At 43.9% G+C, this 18,063-nt stretch overlaps 1 protein-coding gene across 1 annotated transcript in view; it reads left to right on the forward strand.

The window, feature by feature from the left end:
• ANAPC1 (anaphase promoting complex subunit 1) overlaps window positions 1-18,063 on the forward strand; it is a 763,513-nt gene that overhangs the window by 441,397 nt on the left and 304,053 nt on the right. The window lies entirely within an intron of this gene.

Raw genomic sequence — 18,063 nt, forward strand, 5'->3', positions numbered from 1 at the left:
ATAACTCTTCAATTGTTATATTCGATTGTTTATGAACTTTGATGAAATGCATAATCATGATAATACAAAATTGCAAAGGTCTTCTTTGAACGCAAATTAGCATTAATGTTACAGTATTATGGAAAGTGTTGCCCGTTAACTAAATGACTCAGTGCTCAATGATCTAGTGTGGAAATAATTTTGAGATTTACACGAAGCAATACCAGATCCAAATAATATGTACATATGTTTACATTGAAACGATTATTCAAATGAACTCTAGGTTCACAATGTCCCTTCAACTTTATGTTTCACTATGTCACCGTCTCATATGTTCTTTGTCTCATAAATGTTTTTTTGTCATGTCACCAAGGTGTAATGAATATATATGGTTAGTGTAGACTTGTAACTGTAAATATTTTTTATTTCAGATCACAATCTCTCTATACAGACCCCAATTGACATCAGTCCTGAAGATGGTTTCCATAATTAACTCATAGGAAACCGAAACGTCGACATTTCATCTTATCCCTGTCTTGTTTTATTCAGTGTGATTTGGGATAGGTGTTTTTAGGTTCTGTTGAGTCACGTATTAATTTACTTATGTGTGTACCCACAGTCCTAATCTTTGTTTGTTCACTTATCTGTATATGAAGTGATTTTTCTATATGATTCTTTTGATTAAACTATATTTTTCTAATACACCTTGTGTTGTTGTTTGTATGTTGTGTCTTGTTGAAACAAATTGTCTATATTGAATTAGAACTTTGCAGTGTCTGATTGATTTCCAATAAGGATTATTAACTTATCCTTCATAAGTTGTTTCAAGTCATTAAATACCTATAAAATAAATCCCCTTGAAGGCATCTTCACCCTTTCATTTTCACTACCCAAGCCCTCAAGGGTATTCTTGGGTTGCTCACCTTTTGTAAACCTGATTTGCATATAGGCATGTCTGAACTGGGGTGGCAGAGTGGGCTAAAGAACGGTGATGGATCAAACCCAGATCTTTTGACTGGGGGTGAGTGTTTGATTGGTTCAGATGCTCCGTCCATCACCACCCCCTTTTGTACCGCTTTTGGCCACCATAAGTGTGGCAGGGTATGCTCAGACGTGAGTCCCTTGCTCACTTTGCCACTGGATTCAAGCAAGCCGGGCTGAAGACGGCTGGAATGCCAGAAACCGGTCCTCGGAAGCTTGTTTCCGGTCCAGGGAAGGCATGGCTTGGCAGTTCGGGCTGGACTGTTCCCATGAGGCACAGGGTCAGACTGATTTGCATATAGCCATGTCTGAACTGGGGTGGCAGAGTGGGCTAAAGAACGGTGATGGATCAAACCCAGATCTTTTGACTGGGTGTGAGTGTTTGATTGGTTCAGATGCTCCGTCCATCACCACCCCCTTTTGTACCGAGGCGAAGAACAGGACAGGGCAAACCGGTCTAAGTTGCGACAGGGCAGCGGGAGGGGGCAGAGCTGGGACTGGCCAGCACATAAGTGGCGCCGCGGAGGGAGGGGCAGGCACTTACACTAAAGTAGAGATGGGTGGTTCGGAGCAGGCCACTGACCTGGGGCCAGGACAGAGCTGAAGTATGTAAATCGGGGATGGTGCGAGGTGGGGCAGTGCGAGGGTATGAGGAGGGAACAAGGCTGATTAGGGCAGGACATTTGCAGCACATCACTGATGCGACAGGGGCTATGGTGGCGCAGAGGCGGGACAGAGCATGGCCTACACAGGGCAGTAGGTTACATGAATACCATGGGCTCTAGCACAAGCAAGGACAACGACAACTTTGGTTGCTGTTGGGGTAGTACAATATTCCATTATCAGGGTCCCGTGGGTGTCGCTGAACTGCACCTACAGCACCATGGTAGCGACTCCTCTGGCTCCGGGCTGAGGTTGCAAAAAGAACAAGTGATGGACAGAATGCAGAACAATGTCATACATTCACCCTAGTACAGAGATCTGGGCCTAAATCTATCGTTTTTTGCTCACCATGCCATTCCAGTTTGGACCCAGCCATGTGCAAATCAGTCTTGACCCTGCGCCCAATGGGAACCATCCAGCCCAAACTGTGTGGGCTGTGAGAGCTGTGTGGGCTGTGAGAGCTGTGTGGGCTGTGTGGGCTGTGAGAGCTGTGTGGGCTGTGAGGGCTGTGTGGGCTGTGAGAGCTGTGTGGGCTGTGAGAGCTGTGTGGGCTGTGAGAGCTGTGTGGGCTGTGAGAGCTGTGTGGGCTGTGAGAGCTGTGTGGGCTGTGAGAGCTTTGTGGGCTGTGAGAGCTGTGTGAGCTATGCGAGCTGTGCACTCGTTTTTCATGCCTTCTGCCCACTGATTGTGCCGTTTTTTCTTGCCTTCTGCCCCCTGATTGTGCCGTTTGTCGTGCCTTCTGTCCCCTGATTGTGAAGTTTGTCGTGCCCCTGCCCCCCTGATTGTATTATCTTTGCCAATGTTTGTTCGCTGCTGGTATTGCCTTTGCCTGTGTTTCTTTGCTGCCGTCATTGTCTTTGCCAGTGCTTGTTCACTGCTGGTATTATCTTTGCCAAAGCTGTGTGGGCTGTGAGAGCTGTGTGGGCTGTGAGAGCTGTGTGGGCTGTGAGAGCTGTGTGGGCTGTGAGAGCTGTGTGGGCTGTGAGAGCTGTGTGGGCTGTGAGAGCTGTGTGGGCTGTGAGGGCTGTGTGAGCTGTGTGAGCTGTGAGGGTTGTGTGGGCTGTGAGAGCTGTGTGGGCTGTGAGAGCTGTGAGAGCTGTGTGGGCTGTGTGGGCTGTGAGAGCTGTGTGGGCTGTGAGAGCTGTGTGGGCTGTGAGAGCTGTGTGAGCTGTGTGAGCTGTGAGGGCTGTGAGAGCTGTGTGGGCTGTGAGGGCTGTGTGAGCTGTGTGGGCTGTGAGAGCTGTGTGAGCTGTGTGGGCTGAGAGAGCTGTGAGGGCTGTGAGGGCTGTGAGAGCTGTGAGAGCTGTGAGAGCTGTGAGGGCTGTGAGGGCTGTGAGGGCTGTGAGAGCTGTGTGGGCTGTGTGGGCTGTGTGGGCTGTGTGGGCTGTGTGGGCTGTGTGTGCTGTGTGTGCTGTGTGGGCTGTGAGAGCTTTGTGGGCTGTGAGAGCTTTGTGGGCTGTGAGAGCTTTGTGGGCTGTGAGAGCTGTGTGGGCTGTGAGAGCTATGCGAGCTGTGCACTCGTTTTTCTTGTCTTCTGCACCCTGATTGCTCTCGTTTTTCTTGCCTTCTGCCCACTATTTGTGCCGTTTGTTGTGCCTTCTGTTGCCTGATTGTGCTGTTTGTCGTGCCCCTGCCCCCTGATTGTATTATCTTTGCCAATGTTTGTTCGCTGCTGGTATTGCCTTTGCCTGTGTTTCTTTACTGCTGTTATTATCTTTGCCAGTGCTTGTTCGCTGCTGGTATTATCTTTGCCAAAGCTGTGTGGGCTGTGAGAGCTGTGTGGGCTGTGTGGGCTGTGAGAGCTGTGAGAGCTGTGTGGGCTGTGTGGGCTGTGTGGGCTGTGAGAGCTGTGTGGGCTGTGAGAGCTGTGAGGGCTGTGAGGGCTGTGAGGGCTGTGAGGGCTGTGTGGGCTGTGTGAGCTGTGTGGGCTGGCTGTGAGAGCTGTGTGGGCTGTGTGGGCTGTGAGAGCTGTGTGGGCTGTGAGAGCTGTGTGGGCTGTGAGAGCTGTGTGGGCTGTGTGGGCTGTGAGAGCTGTGTGGGCTGTGAGAGCTGTGTGGGCTGTGAGAGCTGTGAGGGCTGTGAGAGCTGTGAGGGCTGTGAGAGCTGTGTGGGCTGTGAGAGCTGTGTGGGCTGTGTGGGCTGTGAGAGCTGTGTGGGCTGTGAGAGCTGTGTGGGCTGTGAGAGCTGTGTGTGCTATGCGAGCTGTGCACTCGTTTTTCTTGCCTTCTGCCCCCTGATTGTTCCGTTTGTCGTGCCTTCTGTCCCCTGATTGTGCCGTTTGTCGTGCCCCTGCCCCCCTGATTGTATTATCTTTGCCAGTGTTTGTTCGCTGCTGGTATTGCCTTTGCCTGTGTTTCTTTGCTGCCGTTATTACCTTTGCCTGTGTTTCTTTGCTGCCGTTATTGTCTTTGCCGGTGTTTGTTTGGTGCAGTTATTGCCTTTGCCACTGCTTGTTAGCTGCTGGTATTATCTTTGCCAGAGCTGTGTGGGCTGTGAGAGCTGAGAGCTGTGGGGGCTATGTGGGCTGTGTGGGCTGTGTGGGCTGTGTGGGCTGGGTGTGCTGTGAGGGCTGTGAGGGCTGTGTGGGCTGTGAGGGCTGTGTTCAGCTACCCACTCATCCATCCATACTCCTCCATCCACCTATTTCCCTGTGCATCCACCAATTAACACATCCTCACAACCTCACCCACATTCACCAATCAATAACCAAACTAACAATTAAACAAAGCACTTAAAATGTGGACTCCAGAAGTTGTGGTGATACGCCAAAAAGGCCCCCAGAATCTTGAGATAATATTCTAGAAGTAGCCCATAGAACTGAAGGCAGTACTTCAGGGTAGCCCTCAAAACTGGATGCAAAATGCCAGAGTTGGCCCCAAGAACTGAGCACAAAACGTCACAGGTGATATCTAAATCTGGTCATCATACCACAAGAGCCACTCTCCAGAAGTAGACCTATTACTCTGGATGTTGGTTCCTGAAGTGGCCTAAGGAAGGGATTGGTCATTGCATAGTTATCCAACTACTGATCTATAAGTCCAAAAGCTGCCACAATGAACACACTAAGATTTGGGCCTATTGGCAAGAAGTCAGAGGGATTACTGTCAGGGATGGGGAGCCACCAAGTACTGGGGAAAGGTGGCTCTGTGAGTGTGTGTGTGTGTGGCTCTGTGTAGATGACTTTTTTTGTAGGTGGCTCTGTGTGGGTGGCTCTGTCTGTGTGAGGGTGGCTCTGTGTAGGTGGCTCTATGTGAATGACTGTGGGTGGCTCTGTATGTGTGTGTGGGTGGCTTTATGTGTGTGGCTCTGTGTGCGTGTAAATGCAATAGGTCATGCATTTGCGAGCAATTACGCTATTGGCATTGTAAATGACAATGCTATTTATTTAAAGATTAAGCTATTGGCATTGTAAATAACAATGCCATTTATTTATGATAAAACAAAAGTCATGCGCAATGCCAATAGCTCTACCTTTAATAATGCTGAGACTATTGCATTGTAAATGCTTGTTTCAGATGTTGTTGTTATGAGTGTGGTGAGGGTATGACTGTGTGAGTATGTTTCTGACAGATTGCTGGTTACCAGGGGTATAATTATTTTGGTGAATTGTGCCTTTTGTATATAGACTTGTATCTTGTATTATGTATATATTGATGTGTCTTTCTTTCTTTCTTTTTTGAATGAAATACCAATGTATTTGGACATTTGAGATGTATACATCTACTATGAAATTGGTTATAAATCAAAAAACAAACCTCTTGAATTAATATGAAAAAGGATCATCACTAAAAGAAATAATAACTTGGAAATAATTAATAAAACGTTATACTTTTTTAAAGAAAGTAAATAAGACTGCTGCGTATTTGTCACCCATAATGAACTGATTGCTAAACAAAGAATAGAAAAGTATATATTTGTACTAAAATATTGTGGCCATCGAGGGAAAATTGTTCTTCTTATTGTGTTTTTTCATTCCCCTCCCTTTCCCTGGCCTAATTCAGTCTTGAGGGGGTGCCATTAATCTTGCTGTTCCTAACCTAAGTCTAGCCCGAGGGAAGAAGTAAGTGTGGTGTAGCATAGGTTTAGTTTTCTTTGCCAAGAATCTATCCAAGATTTTCTCTTGGGTTCTAATCAGCTCCATACCTTTAGTTTAGAATGAAGGAGGTCTGGTTTCTCTGTCTCGGGACTCGATTTCCCAACACCCCGCAAGGGGAGCATGGAAACACTGGAGCTGGATTCTCAGCAAGAGAAAGGACAGCTTCTCGATCAGTTCGTCAGCTGGAGGGTCGGCTTCCTTCGGCACTTGCTGTAGCGAGCTGCGTCGGGCAAGTAGATAGTCGAACTGCTCCGAACCACCGTGTCTTGCTAGAGCAAGTGAAGGCATATTTATACCTTGAATGTGTCTAGTTTGACGTAAAGTCGGGCATGCTAACGTCAGGAAAGAACCCCTAGGGAATAGTAGTTCTTTGCAAAGTACATGATTTCTTGGACAAATCAATATTCAAGCAAGGGGAAGGTCCCTTACTGCTTAAGCCTTTTTTCCTAGAAATCGTTGTCACGTTTGGTACGGGTGGAAGTAGCCATGCCTGTATTTGGTCTGCATGGGCTATGTCTAAATAATGGAATGATTTCTATGCCTATATTAGGGCAATGTGAATTGTACCTATATAAGGGCATGAATCGGGAAAATTCACTCGGATCCTAAAACGCCACACAACATTGCTCCCCAGGAACATCTTAGAGACCTCCAATATCACATATACATTAGTAATAGCTGTGCATTAGCCTCCCTGGTCGAAGTCTTTCATCATGAAGATTCCAACACAGACACAAGGAGTCATGACATTGTTAGTCTTGAAATTAAGAAGTGTCCAGGGCATGAGATTTGTCAATATATTGCCTAGAATCAGGAGAATAAAGCGGCCTTCTAAAATCCATCCTTACCATCCGTATTCTGACCTTTCAAAGATATTGGTTCTTATCTTTGAAACTTCTTCCTACTTCAACTTAGAGCTACCCCATCTGTTTTGAGTTTAAACAAAAACTGTAATTATATCGGTTAGTACCAGGAGACTGAGCAGCCCGACCCCATCCCCTAGTTTACCTCATGGTATATGCGTTATTTTGCTGTTCACCTAGCACCATCTACCATCACATTTTCTCTGGGTTATCTACTCAACATAAAAGAACACCATAATAACTATCATTAGAGCTACATACATCATTCATTGAGAGGGGTTACATTATTGTTTAATGAAATACTGATGTAAAGAAATGCAGAAAAGAAATGCATTATAGGGTTGTCTCTTAAAGAAACCTCTTATGAGTAGCTCTACCTATTTCAATATGTGCAATAATCACTTGTTCTCCAACACATGTTAATACAGAGATTCAGACTTTGTCTGGTTCCTCTCTCATATTACTGTGTACAGTGCTTTGTTTCTCCACAGCTAGGCGTATGCTATTCAGGTACAAATATGTACATAATTATTAACACATACATGAGAATAGTATTTGAACAAGAGATTACATTTCGTATCAAAATCATGTTCTTGTTGAAACAACAGTCCATGTAAGCAAATGAAGGACAGAGTGCATCAGTGCCAAGGTCATAATGTTTTCTTGCACCAGCTTCTATGGCCACCCTTCTCAGAATCTGCTGTTGTTCTGGGCAAGGCAGTTCATAGTGCAGAGACATTAATGTCAATTGAGACTTTAATATCAATAAACAGAATGCCAGAAAATTGTCCAGTGTATTCAGTGGTCTATGGTTTCTTCTGATTTGCTCTTGGCCTGTTGCCAGCTGTTTCTGTTCCTGGCTTGAACTCAAATAGGGTGGCTATAACCTTGTCACAGAGGTGCGAGAGTAGAGTGCAGTGTGACTTCCAGTTGTCTGCAAACACTGGGCCAACTAATTTATTGGAAAGTGTATATTGCTCCAGCTTAGATCAACTTAATGCAGCTACCAAGAGCACCATCCTTTTTTCAGGGAGTGCTCTGCTTTATTGGCTGCTAAGTTGTTTCCCTATTTCTACTGGTTAGGACACGGAACAGCCTCCTGTTTCTGTGATCTTCATTGTTGCCCCTGACCTATGCTCATGAAGACCCAGGGGTCATGTGGCTGGTGTCGTATGCTGGGTATTTATTGGCCTGAGAGAATATCATTGGTATTTCCATGTGTCACGTGGCCCATGGGGACATTGTCGTTTTCTCTAAGTTAGCATGAGCACGTTGCAGCTTGCCTGCTGCTAGGCGCTCGTTACTACACAACTTTGTTTTTGTAATACTTCTTATGGCTGCTTTCACATGAAAACTCATTGTTGTGTTCACTTTCTTCAGGATCCTGGGATTTAGTCTGAACATTGTGTGCAAGGTTGATAAACAATGCCACTTGTCATTTTGTTCTGGTCAGGCCTTAGCACCTAAACAAAACATACTAATGCCGCTGTTATTTGGGAAAATGTACTTTGGTCTTTTGGGGATACACAAATAGGTAGCACACATTGGAGAGGGACCTTTCCAGGGAGAAGAGCGGTACAGCACCAATGATGTAGAACTACTCTCTATAGGCTAAGGTATCAGGTCTGCTGACAAACCCAGAGATCTTCTAAATGTTAGGGCGCGTTAGTTAAAATAAATATATGAAACAGTTTTGTATCTGTCAGATCCTATTGTGGACGAGTACATGAGAGCGAGCGAAAGGATGTGTCTTGTTACAGCGATCCCCAAAAGATCTGGAGTGTTGTGTTCTGGGGTGTCTGATCACTTCTTTCTCTGTCAGTGAGTAGAAGAGCAAGTGAGACACTATAGTTAGTCGGTCCTGGGCTTATGGGTACTAAGTTGATAGGATGACTCAGTCCCTATACACCAAGGTCCTATAATCCTGTGCATAGTTCTGTTTTTGGGCAGAAGCCCTGTAACATGGTGCCACCAACATTTTGTCTGGTACTTATTTACAGGACCCCTGAGTAGTGCTTGTGCTTACCCACACTACCCTCTCACCGGTTCCCGGAGACGTCCGGGGTGGGGTCTTAGCATCCTATATCGTAGATTTATAGGTTTTTCAAACTTGAGGTTTAAAAGGTTTTGGTTTTGACCCTGTTTATAGCTACAGTTTTTCTTATTCTTTAAATTCCATTTCTGCTATAGCACAAGCAGTCGCTATTGCGGCACATAACCGCGCTCCGGTTACAGCACACTTGACTCAACACAGAGTCCCAGGTGCAGGGGATACCTTTATTTTTGTGGTCAAAGCATACCCAGCTTACCGTTTCGAGGTTTTCTATTCTTGTGTTAAGTTTCCCAAAGTGGATGGAAATGATCATTTGTTTCATGATTACACGAGGGCATACTATTTGGTTTAATAGTGCCCTTCTTCACCCTCCTACTATTGTTCGTATGGGCCCCCTTGTCTATCGATGGGGCCACTTGGCCGGTTTTGGCTGGTTTTACACCAAATACAAATTATTTGAATGTTACTGTCTCAGAGCTCCTTCTGGTATTTTACACAGTTGCCTCATATTCACAGAAGCGTCATACAATTTATGTCACATGCACTTCAGGTGGCTCTGGCTGGAGCTATTCCTCCGCCATTAGGTCACAGTGGTGGCGTTGTGATTAGTCCTGTCATGATTAACTTGGTGATGGGCAAACATGCTCAATATCGTGATGAATTGCCATTTTGGCTTGCACAAAAATTTGAGCAGCTTGAGGCCATTTTTCCATACACAACTCCTGTTGGAAAACACAGGATCCTTACCATGAGTCTGCCGAGTGGTCTGATTCCCTCATTAGCTGACTGCACCACCTGGGCGATGGTGTTTGCTTCGTTGTATATATTGTGCTTTGGCACCCCCTCCATGAGCTTTCTTCTGAACGTTCTTAAGAAGGTACAGGATCAACACTGGGCTGGTCCAGCCCTGGATTTGGGGATGGAATCAATGGGATTGTTTGCTATTGTCTCCAATATGATTCTGGCTAACATTAAAGGTGAAGCAGTTTGTTTACAAGTACATCAACGCCTAGCGGCGGTAGCCGAAGTGGATCAGCTGCGGCAGTTGCCGATTATTATTGCAGATGTGTATACATCTTTGGGTCGCAATAGCTTGAGAATACGACCATTTACACAGGCACAAAATAAATCCCTCCTGAGGAGTGTTGTCCAGTCTTTCCTAAGAAGGCTTGGAACAAGATCCAGCAGCAGCATAAAAAGAAGCGCTCACGTGATGGTTCGCCACCACCTGACGCTTTTGAACATAGATATGATTTACATGACCACTTTCAGGAATCACCGGATCAAGAATTCAGCAGAGCAGGGCATTTGGATGGCAGTCAAGGCGAGTCTACGCAAGCCAGACGTGACCCGCAGTGGCAGTTTGATATAAAAGTCAAGCAGGAGAGACCACCTCAATATCGAGCCCCTTTTCAGAAGAAAAAAGTTGCCCGTTTTGACTGCAAAGTATACTTCAGATGGTGAGAACTCTGCTCCTCGACAGGAGTTTGGTGGTAACCCTCCTAAACAGCGCGTCAGAGGTTACCACAGTGCGGCAGACACTCCACCAGCATCTGGAGAAGAAAGCAACAGACACTTTTATTACCATAGAAACTTCTGATACTCCAGTTGCTCCTCCTGATAGGCTTTATGAATTTAGCCTCCAAATTGAAGGTGACATTGAACGCCCCATAAAAGCAGTCTTTTCGGAGAACCTTATTTCTTCGTATGATGTTTTGTTGGCAGAGGTTGATTGGCCTCCGCTTTTTGTCATTGCTTACTCCAGATGTTATTTGTGTTCCCAATATGTCTCTTATGACGATAAACTTGCTTATGCTTTGAAGTGGGCATTATCCCTGGCTCAGCGTTATATCGCAATCAGGCGGGTTCGGACAAGGATTCCCCAGATCATGTGTTTCTTTGGCGTTCCAACCCACAGCCCCAACCGCAGTATACAATTAAACGAGCCACAAAGGCGTCCATGATTGACATCTTGACTAAATTGTTATACCCGGGTGATTCAGCCCTATGTTCCCTCTATGAACAATCCTCTTTCTCCGATATTTAAACCAGATGGTTCGTATCATATAGTCAATTGAACAGTCCTTTCCATTCCTTTGCGGTTCACACACACAGCTCTGCGTTAGTACACAATATTGTTCGGAAAAAAATACAAAACCACTTTGGATATTTCCAATGGCTTTTTCAGTCACTCTTTGGGTCTTGAGAGTGGTGATTCGACCGCATTCAGTACCCTAGGCAATCCGAAAACGATATGCGCGTTTGCCTATAGGGCATAAGAATAGCCCTCGCGTGTTTGCGGCACGCATTATTTCAGTTTTACATGAGATCGGCCCTGATGTGCTCAATAGCAGCCTCCCTCTACCCTAAAAAATGCAGTCTTTGCTGTTTTTATTAAATTTTGGCAGGACTAACATGCCTAATTATTCTCAGCATATCAAATCGCTGTACACTTTGATACAACCCACGTTTTCGTCTTCCAGTTGGCTTCCAGAACATACCGCATTTCTTCGGTCTCGCAGTCTGATCTGCTTGTGACCCAGTTCTTGTTAACAAGAGATAATACCACAAATTTGGTCATACGGATTGTACCAGGAACTTTAGGTTTTACTTACATGGCGTTCAATGATAGCGACACAGTTCCCATTGCTTATAAATCGTATTTGTATACTCCAGCTGAGCTGTTTTTCTTCTACTGAAAATATTTTGACTGCGGTACAGAGCGAAATTTTAAAAGAACACTCTCTGGTTCAGGGACAACACATTTTCATGGTCTTGCCGGTGCCTGCTTTGGAAGCTGTCACGAAGATGAGTGTTCCAAATTCTAAGGCGTCGGCTGATGTCAATTTAATCTTTGATCCTTCTTTGCAGACACAGGAGTTTTTACAATACGAACATGTTCATCCTCCTCCTTTATCATTGCTCCCTCTTGATCAGTATAAATGCATTATTTACACTGATGGGTCAGCACAGCCTTCCAGCGGTTTTAAACATGCTTAATCTGCATCCGCACAATTACGGCAGGCACAATAGTTGATGGTGATATCAAATCATCCATGGTGCACACACAATCTCTTCGGGATTGAGCAGTACAATTGGCTGAGTTGAGTGCTTTGCTTTTGGCTCTTGAGTTTGCTGATCCTGATGTTCATACACTAGTAGTGTGCGATTCTTTTTACTGTGCACAATCCTTCAATGATAATTTGTTCTTCTGGACACATAATCATTTCTGTGATTCTAAAGGTAGCACAATAAAGCATAACAAGCTTTGTGTCGAGTGGCCCTTCTTAAGGAACGTTTGCCACTCACACATGTTATTCATACATTAGGACATCAGCTTGTGGGAGTGCATGCTGTTGGTAATTCACTGACTGATGAAGCAGCCAAATCTGCAGTAGCCACTTGTTCAGCTGCAGCAGTCCCCAGGTCCATGACTAAAATTGATGATGATATTCTGGCAGCTATTGCTGCGATGGAGAGAACAAAATTTCACCAGGGTTTGCCTTCGTGTTATACATATCACTTGACGTCTGAACACATTCCATTTGCGAATATTCCGTCTGTTGGTGATCAGCTGATTGCCAACGAGGACAGCAGACTTTCTTTGGTAATAGCGCAGATGGAGGCGTTGCTTCTGCACATGCCAGAGTGACTGCAACTATTTCTCGTTTGCAGTAGTTTTTTTGGTGGCCCGTGTTATATCAGCAAACACGTAAATATGTACTTTCTTGTGACATTTGTCAACAAATTAAACCTTCTACTGTTTCACGCCCACCACATACTCAACCTTATATTCTAATCAACTATTTGACTGTATTTGTCTTGATCACTGCGGTCCTTTGACTTCAGACAATGCTTTTAAATACATCTTGGTTGTAGTGGGTTCTTGCACTAGATTGCTTTGGGTGTGGCCACAACGCAGTGCTGCTGCTCTTACTGTTATAAAAGATTTGCGTATCTTTGTAAGGACCTTTGCCTGTGGCACCTTCCATTCAGATCAAGGTCCTGCTTTTGCATCTAATGCTTACCGTGATGCGATGAAATCTTTGGGGGTGCAGGTGCAATTTCTTGTCTCCATATCGGCCTGGGGGCAATTCTGTTGTGGAGCGGATGATCCGTGACTTAAAGCAATCTTTAACAGCAAGGGTATTAGGTACTCTTCAGGCTGGTTGGCTCATCTATATGGAGTTCAATGTGCACTTAATAATCTCCCAAGAAGATCCCCGGGTAGGCGGACCCCTTACGAAATGCTCTTTGGCATTAAAATGTTTGTGCCAGACCTTGATGGCCTAGACGTTGTGGCGGCTGCCGCAACGTTTGATGTAGATAACAATTGTGCTATGTTGCTGGATCTATAAAAGGCTTGTAATTCACAAGTAAAAGCCCATTTGCCCTCTTCCACAGATGTGGCTGTGCTGATTCCGATTTCTGGCTAGCTTCTTAAAGTTGGTGATCTGGTCCGAGAAAAAGTGGAGAACAAGAAAGAATTTGGCCCTTCATACTGTGCATCGGTCTGAGTCCTTGGTTTGAAAGGCACCCATACTTTGATTGTGCCTCTGCTACCTGGTTGTAAGGAGAATCGTCACATTTCAATTGAGCATGTAAAGCTACACCATATGGCCAATACTGAATAGTATGCCTACAAGCATCCCACACCAGGATGTTTCCCTGAATCCGGTGGCTTCTATTTCCTCGATTAATCCCCAACAAATGGAGGGGAAGATAGAATCTTCAATTGATTTGCTGCCTGTTTAACCTTCTACATCTTCAACTGTGGATAATGAGTATGCTTCTATGCTTCTCTGCCAGTTGAAATTATACTTGATATTCCTGACAATACAATTCATTCAACTTCCACTGATGAACACCCACAGTTGATTCAGCTGGGGTCCAGTGGTTACTATATGGACCATAACAGCTTTTTTTCAGTTGCATCGTTTTTGTCATCGTCTGTGGCTGAGCCATCTACACGTACCAGTCTCTTCATCTCCTGGTTCAAAAATACTTACCTGGTCCCACCCTGGACATATGCCTTGATGGTGCTGGCGATAGTGTTCCTCTTCATGTGGATTGGGTTTTTGACTGTGTTTTTCCTGTTAGTTAATTACTATTGCTTACCTGAACGCTTTGCTGTACACTTGGTTGATGGAGTTCTGGCACCACATACTTCGTCCCATAAGGTGAAAAGAGATCAAGCCTTAGTAAACAATTTGGCCTTCCCAATTAGTGATGGTATTGTGTGGGATAAAGCTGCATATGATATTTATGGTCCGACCGAGACTTTACAAAATCTAGACGTATTTTGCGTTTCTTTCATGTGGTCTTGCCGGGCATACATTCTGATGATTGGGATGTTAACGCTGTTTATTCATTGTTTTCTGATTTAAAATATTATACTGCTTTTGACACTGAAGATTTGCATTTAAACTCTGCAAATTATGCCAATTTATTCTGTTACCAACATTATGGCCATCATTATTTACACAAGACCAATACTAAGAGACCATTTTTTAATTATACCCAATGGAAACATTTTCCCAACCCGGTACAGGGCAGCTCTGAGACCCAAAGGAGTCAATTGATGCATTTTACTGGTTACAACAAATTTATGCTGACCCATACTAAATTGATCTATTCCTCTTCCTTCTTTACTGATTTGTTCATGAAGGGTTATGATTACTGGAAGTTGATTTAAAATCTATTTGGGGTACCAAAGATTGGCAAGTACGAGGCATTGAATCAATGCATCACACATGCTTGATACGGTCGAAGCAACTATTTTTTAATCAGACGGTGCAGCAATCTACCTGTTTTGTTTTGGCCGCAGCTAAAAATGTTAATGGATCAGCCATTCCCTAATTAGCTGCTTATGATTCATGGCATGAACATACAAACTACACGATTGATAATTTCACTGGCATGTTTCAGAATGGTACCATAAATTCTTCTACTATTGACCCTTTAGGCCAACGAGCACAAATTCATGCAAATTACGTTTTTTAAATGCCACGAAAGGGTTTATACAAAGTAGACCTGATTCTTGTTTTCCACATTCACACATGGTTACCACATATTCTGTAGGTAAAATATGTCATCAATTGTTAAAACATTCCATATTGTCATTTGTCAAACAACATCTTTCCCTTTTGACACATGACCTAGTTCTTGCAGATTATCTTTTAGGTCCAAAATCCCCTCGAGCAAAACATTTTGTTTATGTAGCATAAAATAAATTTTGGAAGGTGTTGCAGATGGAGGCTGCGGTCTGCCTGCCCCAAATTGACCAGGACAATTTAGAAAAAGTTCTGTGAGTGGTCGATAACTGCATTGATACACTGTCTCCTCGTATATATACTTTGGATGATATTGTATCATCAGTCGTTCACATTGTTAATGAAGTGTCTGTTTTGTACTATGATCAAAATCAGTTACGTTCTGTAATGTAATTTGGTTGGACCTTGCAAACGCTAAAAAGTGGAAAAGTGCCATGGGATTACCTGAATACTTCTGTACTGTTTATACCATTTAATTTGACAGATAAACAGAAATTGATGTCAATGAAAGACGCAACATATACAATATTTTGCATCTAGTGGAGACTGATTCAGCTGTGTGGTTAATATATGGATTTATTTCCTTACCTATCTCACTATTTCAGTTCACGGCCTGCATGAAACACGATCCGGTTGGTAGATATGACCCCCTCAGGAGTAATTATATTCATGAGTTATGGTCATTGTCTTTCACATTTCGGTATCAATGAGCATGAGGTTTTCCTCACAGGAAAGGATTGATTCTACGGTAGGAGACTCCCTAGTCTGCAAACAAGTCAAACTTCACTGGGCTTGAACGTATCGCCCCCTAATTTAGCTTGTGTTTTTTAAAAGAAGGGACTTCGTTCCCAGCTATTATTCCCGAGTTTACTTTGCTCTCAAGTGGCAGTTTCTTATACTGAATAACCACAACTGCTGTGGCTTATGGGCAGCTATCCCGTATACAGTTACGGTGTCACAGCGTGTTACATGTTGCAGCAATGTTCTCTTTCCACCCTGCTTGAGATTGTGGATAGTTCGCTGTGACTTTCCATTCCAACTTTTAAAACAGATTTCAATGAGCTAAGCAGACTCAAAGCGCTATTGTTTCAATAAGAAGTGGCTCTTACTTCGGCTCGTAAGACCGAATTGCAGGTCGTGAGAACCACAAGTGAGATTCAGTCACTATTAAACACTAATCTCCCAGTATGTTTTGGAGAATTAATTCATCAAATATTTAATGCGTCTGATACAGAGGGCCTAGCCCACTTTTATAAACTTGTGGGATCAGGCCTCGTCACCTCCTTTCAGACTATTTTTGAAGTAATATCGGCTTTTATCCATTCAATTTTTTCCAGCGCACTCTGAGAGTTTCTTCTAGTGCTCCTGCTGATCTGTGACATACTTATACTTCTGCTGCTGATCCGCAATGGCTGCTCGATCTGTGGAGCTGTGGATCTGTGGAGCTGCCAAACCTGGTCCAGTTGCAGCTGTACCGTAATCGAATGCGCCAGCTTTTTGGTCCAGTGCCATTACAGGCTCTTGACATCGAATATTGGCTGACTTCCGCTATGCCTACTTTACCTGCATGCAACCTGTGTTCCACTACCTCCAGTGCCCTTTTGAATGGACCCTGGATGTCTGCCTCTCCAATAGGTCACTCCTTGTCCTGGATTACAAACTGTTAATGGGTCAGTTGAAGGCCCATAACCAGGAATGTTCGATGGGTAGGCGGCTGGTGTGAGAACCTCTACTTGGACCCACAGCAGACTTGAGTAGCTGTGCTTGGGCACATCGCCTCTTGGATCAGAGTTTCATTGAAGCTAACGCAGGTTGCCCTGATATGCCCCTAACGGCCTCTGGATTTGAGGAGCATGTGCGCTCGTTCATGATTGGATGGCATATCTAGTTACTATGGAAGGTTTAGACAACATACTGGAGTTTATGGCGTTCCGCTTTTCCGCAATATTTCTTACTCTGAAGATTTGCTATGAATGGATATTCTTTGGGTACCCAGTTGGTTGATTTTCAGTTTTTTTACTTGTAAAAATCGTTTTGGGGGAGTCCACAAAGATTCTAATTTGGATACCTCCAAGATGCTTTTCCTCTGCTTACCTCTGAATTTTGTTTTAGGCAAGTGCTAATGACCTGTCTAAGGGAAGGGTGTCACGTGGCCCCTGGGAACATTGTCGCTTTTTCTAAGTTAGCGTGAGCATGTTGCAGCTTACCTGCTGCTTTGTGCACGTTACTGCATGACTTTGTTTGTGTAACACTTTCTATGGCTGCTTTCAAATGAGAACTCATTGTTGTGTTCACTTACTGCAGGTTCCTGGGATTTAGTCTGAACTTTGTGTGCAAGGTCTATAAACAAAGCCCCTTGTTATTTTGTTCTGGTCAGGCCTTAGCACCTACACAAAACTTACCAATGCAGCTGTTATTTGGGACAACATACTTTGGTCTTACGGGGATAATTGAATAGGTAGCACACATCTCTATAGGCTAAGGTATGGGGTCTGCTGACAAAGCCCAGAGATCTTCTTATATATATAATACTTCTTCTTAGCAAGGGGACGGAGGTTAGGCTCTATAGTATTTTCTCTATTGTCTTTTCATTATGATATCTTCCTTCATGATATGTGGACTAGCTGCTATGCTTCATGATATGTGGACTAGCTTTATTTGTACTATGCATTTGTCTGCTTGTTGTGGCACGTATACTGCATGTTAGGGCATGTTAGTTAAAATAAATATTAAAAAATGTTTTGTTCCTCTGTCAGATCTTATTGTGGACAAGTAATGGGAGTGTTGTGTTCTGGGGTGTCTAATCACTTGTTTCTCTGTTAGTGAGTAGGCGAGCAAGTTAGACACGATAGCTAGTCCGTCCTGGACTTGTGGGTACTAAGGTGGTAGCATGAATCATTCCCTATATGCCAAGGTCCTATAATCCTGCACATAGATCTGCTTTTGGGCAGAATGCCTGCAACACATGCAATACATTTGCTGTAGGACTGAAAGATTTAATGATTGTATTTTACTTCATACCTCAATATTACAAATAATACCTGAATATTGCACATAATAATGATATGTATACTTTTTTTTTCTACACTAGAATCCATGCGCACCATGTGACAGTAGCACAGCAAAATAAACAAATTTACTCTAACAGTATTGCAGCTTGGTAATCATTATTCTGTATGGAATCTTTAGCCCTCTGAAGAAATGGGAGTTCTTAAATATAGCTTAGGCAACCCACAAACCAAAGGAAGTGGTAAAAACAAAAATGCATAGATGGTGCTGGTGCTCATAGCATTATGGAGGCCTAGTACATGTCATAAGGGGAGCACATTACTGACTGTCCCATGGTGAGTGTCCACACATATTCAAAATCTAGAG

Source organism: Lissotriton vulgaris, chromosome 6, assembly GCF_964263255.1.
Source record: "Lissotriton vulgaris chromosome 6, aLisVul1.2, whole genome shotgun sequence".
Lineage (NCBI taxonomy): Eukaryota > Metazoa > Chordata > Amphibia > Caudata > Salamandridae > Lissotriton > Lissotriton vulgaris.